The following is a 12470-nucleotide window of genomic DNA, read 5'->3' on the forward strand; positions in this document are numbered from 1 at the left end:
TATCATTTTAGTCAGAGTTTTGATGCCCATATTACTGATAAGACAATAGATACAGGAGTTATTTTAGATGATTGGTGTCTATGCAAACTAAATGAACAACAGTGCCTCGTAATTTAGATGTTTGAGTTCTTTCATCTGTAAGCATGCAGACAATATTGCTTCTGAGTTTTAATCCACTAAAATTTGTAACTTATCTCAGATATAGAAAGAATAAACAAGCAAAAGAAATAAGGAACCACACCCTACTCCGGATAGCCAACAAACTGCATTTACAGAATAGAGATAAAAATATACAACCCATTAGAACCCACAGTACCATTTTTGCTTGAATTCCTTCTCTTACCAAATCCACTATTTTATTTAGTTCTTATTTAAAAGACACTTATAGGGCACCTGGGTGGCTCAGTCGTTAAGCGTCTGCCTTCAGCTCAGGTCATGATCCCAGGGTCCTAGGATCGAGCCCCACATCAGGCTCCCTGCTCTACAGAAAGCCTGCTTCTCCCTCTACCACTCCCCCTGCTTGTGTTCCCTCTCTCTCTGTCTCTCTCTGTCAAATAAATAAATAAAATATTTTTAAAAAAATAAATAAAAGACACTTATAGGGTGCCTGGGTGACTCAGTCAGTTAAGTACCTGCCTTGCTCAGGTTGTGATCCTGGGGTCCTAGGATCTAGGCCTAAGCAGGAGCCCTCAACAGGAGCCTGCTTCTACCTCTTCCTCTGCCCCTCCCCCTGCTCATGGGTGTGCTCTCTCGCTCTCTCTCCCTCTCTCAAATAAATAAATAAATAAAATCTTTTAAAAAAATAAATTAGGGCGCCTGGGTGGTTCAGTCGTTGGGCGTCTGCCTTCGGCTTGGGTCATGGTCCCAGGGTCCTGGGATCGAGTCCCGCATCGGGCTCCCTGCTCCGCGGGAGGCCCGCTTCTCCCTCTCCCACTCCCCCTGCTTGTGTTCCCTCTCTCGCTGTCTCTCTCTGTCAAATAAATGAATAAAATCTTTAAAAAAAAATAAAGAAAGAAAAAATAAATTAAATAAAATACAATACACTTATATAGTGTTATGGTCTTCTAGGCTGTATTATAAGTGTTTCATTAAAGAATAACATAACATAGCCATTATCCTAAACTTCAATGGCATTTATTTATTTATTTGAGAGGAGGAAAGAGAGAGAGAAAGGTGGGGGAGGAGCAAAGGGAGAGAGACAGTCTTAAGCAGGCTCCTAGCCCAGCACAGAGCCTGAGGTGAGGCTCCATCTCACAACCCTGAAAATCATGAGCTGATTCTAAATCAACAGTCAGACACTTAACCAACTGAGCCACCCAGGTGCCCCACAATTGCTATAATTTAATATTTACATAGTGTAAATTGTTTTCCCATCCTAAACATCACAACTGTATCTCTCTATGACTTAACCACTGTTGAATATTACTGACATTTACTTTTCTGTGATGAAAGCGCAAAAAATCTATGGTTAGATTATTGGTATATTCCTCAACACTTTTAAAGAACTGTCTGTCCTCAATGTAGTTACATGACTATGCAAAATGAAATTGACTATTTTTATAGTATATTTATATATATTATATATTTTATATATAATATATATTACATAATATATATATTTATATTTTTATAGTATACTAACTTGAAATTATGACAGAAAAATTATGTTTTTATTTAATCAAGTGGGCAAACCAGCAACTTCAGAGAGATTAGTAGGAAAATCATTCCAATTATAATCCCATTTGAATTAGGCTCTTGCACAGTTTTATTTTTTTTAAAGATTTATTATTTATTTTGAGAGGGTGAGAGAGAGAGAGAGAGAGTGTCTGTTCATGAGAGGGGAGAGGGTCAGAGGGAGAAGCCGACTCCCTGCTGAGCAGGGAGCCCGATGCGGGACTCGATCCCGGGACTCTAGGATCATGACCTGAGCCAAAGGCAGTCGCTTAACCAACTGAGCCACCCAGGCGCCCTCTTGTACAGTTTTAGAAATAGTTATTTGCCAGTGCCTGGGGGAAGTCATAACTTATGCAATCATACAATTTTGCTAATCATCAGATTATCACAAGAGGATTAACACTGTTGGGGGGAATGTCTATTTCCTAGTCCAGGTTGTTTCCTTTCAGAAGGTAGGGAATGCTCCATCAGTTCTGTCATTTGTAACCTGTCTCCACTTGCAGGGGAGAAGCGACTTATTTGATTGATCATTATGGAAAAAGAAAATTGGTATGTGTAGTTTAGCACTTTTTCATTAGTGATGGAGTCCCCCCTGGAGAGCACCCCAAATTCTGTTCTGCTCCTCCAGGGGAGGTATATATGTCAGAGCAGTATTGCCTGAGTCTAAGGAAGGCCACTTAATTGTGGATTTTAGTACTAAGGAGTTCCCTTGCCTGCAGATACAAGCCACATTCTCCAGTACATAGTCTTTCAGAATAGAGAGAATATTTTGGTCGCCATAAACATCATTTCTGTCTTATTTCTTTATTTATGTAGAACTTGTGCAGAGAAGAGAGGTGCTTCTTATAGGTCCTCCCAAGACTTAAAGACATCAGTGATGAGAATAACCGAACATTCCACAAAAAGAGAAAATACAACCATCCATGTCCCAACTTTTATACTCATGCAAACTACCTAGATTGTTTGGAGTTACAATAAAAAGTTTCAAAGAAATGAGGCAAAGGTAAGGTTAACAAACTAGCATGGCCTGACCAAGAAAACATCAATGCAAAGGTGATTTCTAGACCAAGTAGAACACAATAATAAGAGAATGTCATGCTAACATAAATTCACCACATTTATCACTCTGTTGTAATGCCTTTGCCTTACAAAACCACACATTTATGTCATTTAGTATAATTAAACCAAAAGCACAAATAAGGACTAGATTTGCCTGCATGTTAATTTCACATCCAGTAGGACTATTTTCTATCACTATCAGGAAGGCATCAGGGACATACTAATGTCCTTAAGTTCCAACAAAGAATTAGAAATCATTGGAATTCATATTTAACTTTTACAGACAATTAAGTTACTGTTCCAATCTCTAACTATATCTTTATGTCCCTTCTTATCAAGAGCATCCATTGCATGCACACTACTCTCTAATACCAAAGAAAAGGAGAGACTAGGCAAATGTGCTGAAAGAAACCAAAGTTTATGAGACGTATTTGGCTTACTGGTTAAATCCAACAGAAAGACTCTTGCACTTTTTTCTGGTCCTGCTGACAAGAGGTGCTCTAGTGTTGGAAATCTGGAGAAAGAAAGATTTAGAACGGTCTACAGTAGAGTTGAGGAAGAAAGGTCATGGTGAGCATGAGAGTAGGCATCTGGGGGACCTGGTAACAACAAGAGGAAAGCAGCCAAACAGAGGTAGAGGTGGAGATGCAGCCAATATGAAAGCCAGTGAATGAAAAGAATGGCAACCAAGCACAAAGGTAGAACTCATTCATTCAATGAGTATTTGTTAAATGACTCTCTATGTACAGCCTAACTTTAACTGCTGTTGTGAACATAAGAACTGCTCCTCTCAAAGAATTTGATATTTAGTTGGGGAAATGAGACACACAGAGGCAAAAAGTAAATAACATTCAAACAAAATGATTAACGCCTGAGTTGTACAGGAAATTTAATACATGAGAACAGAGGGAAGAAAGGAAGAATGAATGGAAAAAAGAACTAAGGGAAAAAAAATAAAACTCTTCCTGACTCCTCGTCTTTGCCAAAGTCCTTCACATAAAATCTCATTCACATGTCACAGTAAGCACTAGGTATGATTGTCCTCATTTTGTAAATGAGAAAGTAGAAGCTCAGAGAGTTACATAGTTTGTCCAAAGTCACATATCTATTAAGTCAGATATCTAGGATCTAAATTTAGCTCTGTCAGGAGCGCCTGGGTGGCTCAGTCATTAAGCGTCTCCCTTCGGCTCAGGTCATGATCCCGGGGTCCTGGGATCGAGCCCCGCATCAGGCTCCCTGCTCCGCGGGAAGCCTGCTTCGCCCTGCCCCACTCTCCCTGCTTGTGTTCCCTCTCTCACTGTGTCTCTCTGTGTCAAATAAATAAATAAAATCTTTAAAAGTAATAATAATAAATAAAAAATAAATTTAGCTCTGTCAGATTTCAAATCTTTTTTTCTGTCCACCAAACGATATTTTTTTAATATAAGAAACAATATGTAAAGGAAAACAAGCACTGGAAAATGAGCAAAGCACATTCATTCAAAATTTTTATTGATTACCTTCTCTGTCTGAGTACATGTATGAGCTGGAGGAAAATCATCAGAAAGGAAATCATGTGTCTACATTTTTGAAGCTTCTAGGCTAGGGGTAGGTAGATAAGGATGGGTAGATAGATAGACAGACAGACAAACAGATGGACCAGCCAACAAATGTAAATAATACAGAGCTCAATAAGAAAAAACAGGAAATGCTATAGGGTTCAAATGAGGAAAGAATACATCATTTTAAGAGAATCAAAAAAGGTATTATTAAAAGATGAAAATATGGGCACTTTTATTATAAATGGAGCCAAAGACTCCAGTTATGAAGGACAACATGAGCAATAGTGTAGATGTGGAAAACACAATATAGATCAAGAATTAACAAAAATCAATAGTGTAACTGAAGTGTAAGATATGGGTAGCAGAGTATAGGAACAAAAAGCAGAAAAGTAGGGAATCAGACTATAGAAGATTTCAAATATCTGGCTAAGTATTATACTTAATTTTGAACACAGTGAATAATTGGGTTTCCTAGCAGAGAAGAGGCACTCTCTGAATTATGCTTTAGAAAATAAACTTACATGGGAGTGCCTTCGTGGCTCAGTCAGTTGAGCGTCTGACTCTTGGTCATGATCTCATGGATTGTGGGATTCAGTCCCGCGTGGAGCTCCATGTTCAGTGAGGGAGTCTGCTCGAAGACTCTCTCTCTGCCCCTCCCTCCACTCATGCACTCGCACACTCTCCCTCTCTCTCAAATAAATAAATCTTAAAAAAAAAGAAAAGAAACTTACACAGTTATCTACATTGTAAGGAATGAGCCTTTAAATGCTGCTCAAATAGCACAATGGTTTAAATGGTCTAGGTTTAAACTGATATGATGAAAAAAGGGGGGGAAAGGGGCAAAAAGACATTTAAAGGATAAAATCTATAAAATTTGGTAACTGATAGCCTGTTGAGTATAAGGGAGGGAGAGGTTGAGAATAGCTTCAGTTTCATGCTCAGGAAACTGGTCAATAGTAATGGCAGCAACAGAAAAGAGAAAGAGGCAGAGATTGACTGCTGGGGTGGAGGGATGCTATGGAGGAAGGACTCTGAGATTGAATCTAGAGTTCCAGTGAAATATCAGAAAGGAGAGGTCCTAGAAGACATGGAAATATTATGAGTGATATAATGGACCTGGAGATATAAACTCACCTGCACCAGCCCAGAGCTGATCAGTGAAATCTTGAGAGTTAGTAAAGTCAACAAAAGAGAGCATAAAGCAAGAGAAGAAAAGAATAAAGAGAGCTAGAGACGGGGCGCCTGTGTGGCTCAGTCAGTTGAGTGTTGTATTCTTGGTTTCAGCGCAGGTCATGGTCTCAGGGTGGTGGGATCAAGCCCCAAGACAGGCTCCGTGCTTGAGATTCTCTCTCCCTCTTCCTCTGACCCTCCCCCTGCTCATGCTCTCTCTAAATAAATAAATAAACAAGCAAATACATAAGATCTTTAAAAAAAAAATAAGAAAGGAAAAAATGTCAAAGAAAAGGTCTAGAGCCCATAAAGCATTTATCTTGAAAAACAAAATCAGAAGTAGCTTCTCATTAACTAATGAACTAAGTTACACAAAGCTGCCCAAAAAGATTAACATGGTAAAATAACCTTTTGTTTAGGCAGTGATTAATTTTCAGGTGAGGTTGGCACTGAAAAACTTTGCTATTAACCTCTGTAACAACTTGGTGACAAGTTAAAAAAGAAGTAAAAAAAAAAAAAAAAGTATTCAACATCCCTGCAAGAGATGTTCTACAAAGGGAACAAAAAATATGATGGCTGATGACACAAAAATCAGCGTCAACTTTAATCGGACTAGACCAGACAGAGCAGGCATACACAAAAAGAGCACTGTCACTAATTATTAAAAAAAAAAAGAAAGAAAGAATGTTCAGGCAGAATGATGTCCCTCATAACAGCCATAATCACAGCACTGTGCTAAGAGTCCTATGGCAGCATGTAGGCAATATTTTTGTCAAATAATGTGTGTCTGACAGTTATGTTCTATCACAGGCTCTGTCCTTGATGATAAGAGTATTCCGGAGGGGCAGAAATAGAAACTGAAGGATCCCCCTATTCACCAGAGAAGCACATGAAGATATCAATCTCACAAACTGGTGTGGATGACTCATTGCCACAGACCAGGCAACTGGAATAGAGATCAGAACAGAAATCTAAATCAACCTCAACCAGGCAAGGTCTAAAATTACAACCTAAGTCTATACAGCTAAATGATAGGACAAGGGCATCATTGAGATTACTCCAGCTCCAACATTCTATAGGTTTATAAATCCTCATCTTTGCTTTTTGTCTGATAAAAATCAAAAGAAACCTAACATTAGAAATAAATTTAAAAAATGGTTTGAAAATTCAGGTAAGAATTATAAACCTTCCTGGTTTTATGTTAGCCCAGGAACTTAAAAAGAAAAAGAAATTAAGCTAAGAACTATGCCGGTATGTTTATGATACACATCATGAGTAAGGGTGAGGGTTCAGGAGACAGACCACTAAGGTTGTATCCTGGTTTAACCATTGCCCATTGGGGTGACATAGAGCCAGTTATGTAGCCCTTGCCTGCCTGGGTTCTCTATCTGCCAAATGAGGGTAATAACATTACCACATCATAGGATTATTGCTGGGATTACGTTGTGATTTATATAAATCACTTACTCAATTGCCTGACACATGATATGTATTCAAGGTGAGTTATTATTATTTTATCTCCCTATCAATAAATCAGATTTGATCTCTGCATGCAACTCATCACATCTACAACTGGGCACAGAAGTTCTTAACTAAAGGAATTCAGATAATCTGAACATGCTCTAGGAAGCTGAGACCTTGATATGGATCTAATTGTCACAGGAAAGAAGGATGGACCCAAGGAAGGAGCAGCAGTGGGGGACAGGCTCCAACACTGAGACTGTAACGTTCGAGAAGCAGCTTAGATCTACTTCAGGCCAGCAAGAAATCAGAAAGAGCCAGAGGCTCTGTCAGTAAATCTACCTGGCTCATGGGCTAGCCCCTTCAATGCTAGGGAACAGATGAGTCCAGTAATGCAGTAGGAAAGTTGCAAGAGATAATTGTTTACCTTTTTTAGCCCTAGGAGCTAGAGAGAGCTCAAGCACCATCTAGACCGAGCAGTTGCATATTCTGGCAGTAGTAACTCGATAGTTGACTGTATTTGTCTTTCTGACACTGTAGAAAGATTTACAGACTAAGATGTTCATATTAGAGAGCTGTAGACAGCAAAATAAAGGAAGCGTCCTATGAACATCCGAAATGTTCAACCAAATATCCTGGTACAATAAAATGAAAAAATCATGCAGCCATTAAGATGTATCTATAAACGATACTTAATGACCTGGAGGATGCAGAATCATAGTAAATATTGAACAGAGAGTATAAGTTCATGTTTTATAAATATATGTTTATGTGAAAACATCAAAATAGTAACAGTGGTGGTCTCAAGATGGTGGGCTTACAAGAGAATTTGTTCTTTTTTGGACTGTTACCACATTTTCTAAACTCTACACAACATTCTTGTCTTAGCTTAATAATTAAGCAATGTCTTTTTAAGAAAACAAAGAGGTTGGCACGAAGTCACTGAAAACATTTGGCAGTGAAGAGCAAAGGGTTGGAACAGGAAATTCCTCCCTGCTCCCCCTTGCACTTTCCTCCCTTCAAACTCCCCCTCTTCTGATGGCCATAGAGACGGGCATTATCAGGTTGCCCAAAATACACCTGGGGAGAGGAAATGAGTTAGCAGTGGTTATGAATTTATCCTCCCTTTCTTTCTTACCCAGTCCTCACCCTCTTCCCACCATTTTTTACCATAATGGCCATAGTAGTCTTTTCTGGATCAAACAGGAGTGTTTAGTTAACATAGAGTCAGGGGAAAGAAAGAGGCAATGTCGCCAGTAGCAACAGTGAAGTGTGGTCATCTCCCATCTCAAAGAAAAATCTTTCTTACCCTCACCTCCTCCTTGATATAAAGACACTATATACTCAATAAACCCCACTGGATTTTTTCCCTTCTCTCCTGCTTTCGCCAATGACAGAACTGTGTCTGTTTTGTTCTCCACTGAATTCCTAGCACAGTGCTTGGCACACAGTAGGAGCTCTACAGTTACTTGTGAAATGAAGGAATTAGTTCATCCAATCACCTCATTAGACTTGGAGCACAGATAAGGAAGAATAAAATATGATTACAACCCAGAGGGAGAATGAGGAGTGGTCATTGGCACTAAGATTCTTCGGAGACCTGCAGGTCTAAGAGGGAGAGAAAGTATGATAGAGAGGAGCAAAACCAAAGCAGAAGAAAAGCAAGTTTACTAACTCAATTTGTTCTCCATGGATAAAATACTCCTAGCAGCAAGTCCTCCAAACCCATCCTCTCCCCAACCCCCTTCCACGTCCCCCACCCCCTCACACACTGGTTACACATCAGGCTGTAGATCAGGGTTTGCACTTAATTGACTGAATTTGGCCAAAGCCTTCTCCTGTGATCCTTTGTCTATGCTAGACTACACCAGAGAAAATAAGGAAAGGAGAAAGCATTCTGCCTTTCACATCTTGGATTATTTATAGCTAACATCCAAAAGCATACAGGAGAATTAAGTCTCCTGAATTGCATTAATATAAACGGAAAAGCCCATGATACCTTTTGTCCTACTTGACAAGATATATTTAATATTCGGTCACTTGTAACATTGCTGCTCTCAATTGTATTTCTCTAAGCAAATAATTATTTTTCTTGTATCATGATGGAAGTGAACGAAGTGCTTAATTAAAAGGAGATGCCAACATTTTCCTTTATTCTTTTATCAAAGTGTATTGTGTGATTCTGTGCCTTGCATAAATGCAATTTGTATTGATTTTCTAGAAAGAATATAGTGAGAGCTATAATGGCAACATGTCACACAGTGGCAATAATTGGAATGACTCAGAAACCCAAAGAACAACATACTAGGTTTAAACAGAGTGACATTGCACAGGATCAGATTTACCTGTACTTGCTGCAGCTCCTTTCCCCTTGTGTCCAGCTCCCCAGTAAATGTCATTCAGATAGCCCCAACCTTCTATCAGAATACTCTGTTAGCTTCCTTCCATTTGGGCACAGTTAGGGTCTTCACAACACAATGTGACAGGATAGATACCTAACACAAATTTTACTAACCTATGTGAATTTGTGGACAGTAAGAAGTTCAAAATAGGACCATTAAACAATATGACTTTTTTATTACTACACATCATTTCACTTGATCAATATTTATTAAATATAAAGCACTTTCTTGTGGCAGAGGATAAATCAGATCTGGACCCTGAGCTCGATCGAGGATTGAAAGTGTAGTGGGTATCCTTTAAAGTCAGGTTTCCAAACTGAAGCCCAAGAACCACAGACAGTTCATGAATGAGCTTTCAGGGGCCTATAAATCTCTTAAAGTGAATGTGATGGGGCGCCTGGGTGGCTCAGATGGTTAAGCGTCTGCCTTCGGCTCAGGTCATGATCCCAGGGTCCTGGGATCGAGTCCCGCATCGGGCTCCCTGCTCCTTGGGAGCCTGCTTCTCCCTCTGCTTCTCTCTCTCTCTCTCCCTCTCTCTCTCTCATGAATAAATAAAATATTTTAAAAAAAATAAAGTGAATGTGATGGGTTATATGTTGCTATTTGCATTTGGCAGGGTCAGATGTTTGATAGATATCAAATTCTCAGAAGGGCTGTTGGCCTCGATGAGGTTAAGAACCATTGAGTTGGAGCTTATATAAAGCATTTCATTTTTCAAAACATTTCTAGTTGCTCAAAACATTTTTTGAGCTTTTCCTTTGGAATGTTTCAAAGCCTAGGACACTTTCTATGAACAATCTCGATGACAAGTCTTCCTTGGAGGAGAGCCCTCAATTTTAATGTCATCCAAAAACATGGTAGAAAAATATGATAGAAAGATGCTTAAACTGTGAAGTTTATTTTGGTTGAAATAAACGTATATACAAAATAATGAGACTAATTTTCTTGGAGAACTTAAAATAGATTAAAAGCTATTCATTAATTGAAAATCACATGGAAAAGCACAATAAAAACACCAGTACAGGGGCACCTGGGTGGCTCAGATGGTTAAGCGTCTGCCTTCGGCTCAGGTCATGATCCCAGAGTCCAGGGATCGAGCCCCGCATTGAGCTCCCTGCTCAGTGAGGAGCCTGCTTCTCCCCTTCCCTCTGCTTCTCCCCCTGCTCATATTCTCTCTGTGTGTCCCGAATGAATAAATAAAAAAAAAAAACAAAAAAACAAACACACCAGTACCTTAAGGATAATATTAACCAAGGTGGGGGAAAAAAATCGCAGTTTATTTTCCTCATTCATTAAACAAATATTTATTGAGTGCCTACCATGTACCCAGTACACTTGTAAGTGCTGAGAATAGATGAAAATCCCTGCCCTCATGGAGTTTCCATTCTAACATTTTTTTAACAATTCATCTAACATGTATTACTTAACTATGAATACAATTATTAGAAATAAAATAGAAAAAATGAAATAGAAATAAAAAGTATGTCATAGAGAAAATAATGTACAGGGAGAAAACTATTAATAGCAAAATAGAATGTCATGTTTAGCATGCTGGTAAAAACATTTGGTAAAAATGAACAGACTCATCATAACCAAAACATAAAAATAAAGTAGACAGTAATGATATTAGGTATTTGATAATACTAAGAAATATAAGTTGATTCACTGATCCAAGCAAAAGCAAAACAAAAATTTTGGGAATTTGGGAGCACAAGATCATAAGATGGAGGCCATGAAAAATAATGCTGTCAATAGGCTGGGCAATGAGTTTACTTCCTTCTCTATAAAGTATGAGGATCTGCCAGAGCCAGATCAGGAGTTCATGCAAAAAGAAGTTCTTGCCCCAGGCCTCAATATTGTCCTGTTCCTAAATTAAATGAGCAAATCAGTCTTCATTCTTCTCTAATCTGAACACTTCAGGTTATTTCTAACACATGTATGGTACAAATTGAAGAGCCCAGAGAGACAATTTTCTGACATTATCCTTTACACACACACAAATAAAACAGAATTTAAAATTACATGTGGTTTATAAAGCATATGCGAATTAACAGTTAAATGTAATGTAATGGGGAAACTACAGTGGAAGAAAGTCTTGATCCTTGGGGTTTCCCAGGAAGAGAAAGGAGATATCTTCTGCTCTCCATTCCCCATCAAGACCGCCCACCAGCCTTCCATCATGTGCTTCAAAAACTCAAATGGCTGAATACTGGGGATAAAAGAATGAACAAGGAATCTTCAAGTATTCTAGCTTGAGCACTAGGAAAATTATCTGATGCCTTTCAACTGGAGATGCCATTTCAAAGCTTTCTCTGCAAAACTTAGGAGACCAGAAATCTCAAGGACAAAACACACTCAAAAAGACCTTTTAATATGCAAATTTTGGAGCGAATGTTATTTTGGAATGAAGACACTGGAACAGTAAGGGACGAGTCGGCTCAGTATAGTGACATAAAGAAGTGATTTTTATTGGGTACAGAGAATATTAATTGTAGAACTGTTTTTTCTTCCTCTTTTCAGATACGTAGAGGGTCGTTGAGATGGAAGCCAAGGCACTCACCTGGGGTGATAAATGGTCAGCTGATACAAAAGAGCTGGCAGAGACCACAGGAGATTCACCTAGAAAAGGGATGGTGAGGACTCTAGAATTGGTGATATCAAAATAGATTTTGTTTGTTTGTTTTTTAAATTTTATTATGTTATGTTAATCACCATACATTACATTAGTTTTTTTTTTTGATGTAGTGTTCCATGATTCATTGTTTGCATGTAACACCCAGTGCTCCATGCAGTACATGCCCTCTTTAACACCCATCACCAGGCTAACCCATCCCCCCACCCCCTCCCCTCTAGAACCCTCAGTTTGTTTCTCAGAGTCCACTGTCTCTCATTGTTTGTCTCCCCCTTTGATGTCCCCCCCTTCATTTTTCCCTTCCTAGATTTTAACATTTATGCTAGAGGCCATCTAATGCCTTCATGTGGTCTTCAAGCCTGAAGTTGAGCGTAGTTGAACATATGCAGACTGAACTGAAATGCAAACAATTCTTTGCACTGGGTAAAGATTTTTCTTCAGGTTCCAGAGACTCAATAGCAACCGAAAATCAGATCCATGTCAACAGAACCCTATTATCAAACCCAGTCGGCTCTGCTGTTTGGATTAGGA

The 12470-nt window shown here is 38.9% G+C and overlaps 1 protein-coding gene across 7 annotated transcripts in view; it reads right to left on the reverse strand.

Moving 5' to 3' along the window:
- Positions 1–12470, reverse strand: part of TMEM117 (transmembrane protein 117) — a 493780-nt gene that overhangs the window by 415404 nt on the left and 65906 nt on the right. The window lies entirely within an intron of this gene.

Source organism: Callorhinus ursinus, unplaced genomic scaffold (genome assembly GCF_003265705.2).
Source record: "Callorhinus ursinus isolate GAN/ISIS: 27379988/994484 unplaced genomic scaffold, GSC_fseal_2.0 scaffold44, whole genome shotgun sequence".
In the NCBI taxonomy this organism is placed as follows: Eukaryota; Metazoa; Chordata; class Mammalia; order Carnivora; family Otariidae; genus Callorhinus; species Callorhinus ursinus.